The sequence below is a fragment of the Saimiri boliviensis genome, chromosome 4, assembly GCF_048565385.1.
Source record: "Saimiri boliviensis isolate mSaiBol1 chromosome 4, mSaiBol1.pri, whole genome shotgun sequence".
Taxonomy (NCBI): Eukaryota; Metazoa; Chordata; class Mammalia; order Primates; family Cebidae; genus Saimiri; species Saimiri boliviensis.
This window is the reverse complement of record NC_133452.1, coordinates 3,340,175-3,344,120: the sequence shown is the minus strand read 5'-3', so window position 1 is coordinate 3,344,120 and position 3,946 is coordinate 3,340,175.

Below are 3,946 nucleotides of genomic sequence, written 5' to 3'. Positions count from 1 at the left end.
CCTGGTTTGGAAAGGAAGGGCCATGGGGACGCCTGAATGCAATCACCTTACCCCTGAAGGCTCAGCCTCAACCTAAGGGTGAGCAGGAACCACAGCCGCTCTTCCCCGCCAGGTCCTGTGCACGTTCCCAAGCGGGAGGCTGACCAGGTGAAAGGACACCACAGACAGAGGGGACTGAGCCGTCCACACCTGGCTTTCCAGCACCCTCCATGGAAAACGCTCAGTTCCTAGAAGATTGGCCTGACACCTAATGAACTCTCACCATCCAGAGAGAGGTATGAGCAGGTGTGAGTGGGATGGTCATGGGGTGTGATCAGGATGTGAGCAGATGTGAGCAGATGTGAGTGGGTATGAATGTGATGTGAATGGGGTGTGAGTGGGTATGAGCAGGTGTGGGGGGTGTGAGCAGTTGTGAGCTGGTGTGAGCAGGTGTTAGCGGGATGGTTGTGGGGTGTGAGCAGTTGTGAGCGAGATGTGAGTGGAATACTTGTGGGGTGTGAGTGGGGTGTGAGCAGATTGGTTGTGGGGTGTGGATGGGGTCTGAGTGGGAGGGTCACATGGTGTGAGCAGGATGTGAGCTGGTATGATGGGGTGTGGGGTGTGAGCGGGTGTGAGTGGGACGGTCTTGGGGGTGTGAGTGGGAGTGAGTGGGATGGTCATAGGGGTATGAGTGAGTGTGAGTGGGATGGTCGTGGGGGTGTGAGTAGGGTGTGAGTGGGATGGTCTGGGTGTGAGTGGGTGTGAGTGGGATGGTCGGGGGGGTGTGAGATGTGAGTGGGATGGTCATGGGGGTGTGAGCGGGTGTGAGTGGGATGGTTGGGGGTGTGAGTGAGATGTAAGTGGGATGGTCATGGGAGTGTGAGTGAGATGTGAGTGGGATGGTCATGGGGGTGTGAGTGGGTGTGAGTGGAATGGTCGTGGGGGTGTGAGCGAGTGTGAGTGGGATGGTCGTGGGGGTCTGAGTGAGATGTGAGTGAGATGGTCGTGGGGGTGTGAGTGAGATGTGAGTGAGATGGTCATGGGGGTGTGAGTGGGTGTGAGTGGGATGGTGATGGGGGTGTGAGCGGGTGTGAGTGGGATGGTCATGGGGGTGTGAGCGGGTGTGAGTGGGATGGTCATGGGGGTGTGAGCAGGTGTGAGTGGGATGGTCATGGGGGTGTGAGATGTGAGTGGGATGGTCATGGGGGTGTGAGATGTGAGTGGGATGGTCATGGGGGTGTGAGTGGGTGTGAGTGGGATGATCGTGGGGGTGTGAGTCGGTGTGAGTGGGATGGTCATGGGGATGTGAGTAGGGTGTGAGTGGGATGGTTGTGGGGGTGTGAGTGGGTGTGAGTGGTATGGTCATAGGGGTGTGAGTAGGGTGTGAGTGGGATGGTTGTGGGGGTGTGAGTGGGGTGTGAGTGGGATGGTCATGGGGGTGTGAGTGGGATGGTCATGGGGGTGTGAGTAGGGTGTGAGTGGGATGGTCATGGGGGTATGAATGGGTGTGAGTGGAATGGTTGTGGGATGTGAGTGCATGTGAGTGGAATGATTGTGGGGGTGTGAGCAGGGTGTGAGTGGGATGGTTGTGGGAGTGTGAGCGGGTATGAGTGGGATGGTTGTGGGATGTGAGTGCGTGTGAGTGGAATGGTCATGGGCGTATGAGTGGGGTGTGACTGGGATGGTCGTGAAGTGTGACCAGGTGTGAGCAGGGTGTAAATGGATGGTTGTGTGTGACACTGAGGGAATTCTCAGACCTTTAATCAGCACCCATCTGGAGGGGCACAGGAGACTCTCCATTGTGTTGAGTCTGAGTGTTGAACCATCAGGGTGACATTTGTGAACTCATGGTGAAGATGTGGAAAAAAACACCTTTTTATATGTTCGGCATTTATGCCCGTTCTAGGAAGCTCACAGCAATCAGAAAACAAAAATGCAAGAGAAAAGGCAAAGCTTTCCTGCAAGCCTGCAGGGTCCTCTCTGAAAGCCGCCTCTGCCCTCGTCTGGCCCTCTTGGTTGTAGGAAGCCAGCGGTCCCCAACGAAACCCCGACTGTTTATTCACAAACTTCTAACTGTATAAAACGTGAGCATGAACAGCTTCACCACAGTGACTGGAGAAATGCTGTTGAAAAGAGAGTCTCCTGCTGGGAGCGAACCGAAGGTCAAGAGCAAGACCTACGGTCACCGGATCACTGGCCGCTCCTTCCCCACGGGGACTGGGACAGTTTCTGCGCAAGTGGGCTGGGGTCCGCGATCCTCACAGCCCTGAGAAAGCGACTTCTTTCCCGCTCCTTCGAGGGGATATCCCAAACTCGTGACCCTCTCAGTCCGGAGAAGACCCTTCCCTCAGCCCAGCACCAGACCTTGTCACCTCACCTGGTCCCCAACGCTCACGTCTGCAGGACGGGATGATCTGTGCGTGTCCCCACGGCCGTCCCCGAGCCCTCCCGCCTCTTCTCCAGAGCCCAGAGGGCAGCAGACGCTTCCAACGGACTTTCTGTCTTAAAGGGGCGTGAGTGCCTCCCTCAGCGTCACCACTGTGCCAGCTCAGATCGCAATTAAACATCGAAGCCTGCAATTCTGATGTAGAAGCTCAGCGTCAGTGGACCCCATCCATCCACAAAGGACACTGGAGAGAGTCAAACGGCTCCTCCCAATTCACAAAAAAATGTGCTTAATAGCAAATGTTCAATATGCAATGTAGAGTAAGAGCTCATTTCTCCAAAGAGACATTCCTGAAAAAGTATAGACATTCTTTGGATGCCAAGTTATTTACTAAAAAAAACATTTTTATGAATGGAAAATAATATATACGAGTTTAAGTAGGAGACAGGATTCAGAATTTCATCATTTCACCCCAAATGCATCTCCGTGTTAACTGTCTGTGTGGTTTTTGTGCTAGAGAACGGGGAGCAAGGAGAGATGACGTTCCCGTTAAACCCTGGCCGTCCTTCCCATCCACGCTGCTGTGTATGGAAAACACACAGCTGTGGCTCCCCTGCGCCTGCCTGGGACGTGTGTCACTCGGTTGTTTCTGTAAGAGACTTGCACACAACAGGCAGCAAACGCCAACGTCGCGAATGAATGAAGAAAATACCACAAAGAGGAAACAGAACGCACTGCTGTCCCGCTGCCTCATTCTCACCATGGGCATGTGTGTGTCCTGAGGTGTGTGAGGGGTTGTGTGTGTGTCCCGAGGTATGTGAGGGGCTGTGTGTGTGTTTCCTGAGTTGTGTGAGGGGTTGTGTGTGTGTCCTGAGGTGTGTGAGTGGTTGTGTGTGTGTCCTGAGGTGTGTGAGGGGTGTGTGTTTTCTGAGGTGTGTGAGGGGTTGTGTGTGTTCTGAGGTGTGTGAGTGGTTGTGTGTGTGTCTTGAGGTGTGTGAGTGGCTGTGTGTGTGTCCTGAGGTGTGTGAGTGGCTGTGTGTGTGTCCTGAGGTGTGTGAGAAGTTGTGCGTATGTCCCAAGGTGTGTGAGTGGCCGTATGTGTGTCCTGAGGTGTGTGAGTGGCCGTGTGTGCGTCCTGAGGTGTGTGAGGGGCTGTGTGTGTCCTGGGTTGTGTGTCCCGAGGTGTGTTAAGGGTGTGTTCATGTGTGTGCTCCTCTCAGCACCGCACGGTGGGCAGCTTCCACCCCATCTTCATGGTGTCTCCTTCCTCTAGCGACGCTGCCATCCCTGGACACCCAGGGCTCTCTCTGCCCGGGCTCACAGCACCCTGCGAAGTCTGACTCGACCGAAGCTTCCAGAAGCCTTTCCCAGTCAGCTCTGCGAGTTGGGGAATGCGGCCCAGTGTCTCATGTCCATTCCCACCGAGTCATTTTTTCTCCCGAGGATGCGTGAGCTCAGATCTGTCCGTGTCGCCGTCAGGCAGGCCCCCTACACGTCTCCATCACCGGCCATCATCGATGCGTTTCAGGCTTTGCACATCCCCTCCTGAGCCTCAGACCGGCGGCTCCCGCGGGCAGGGTC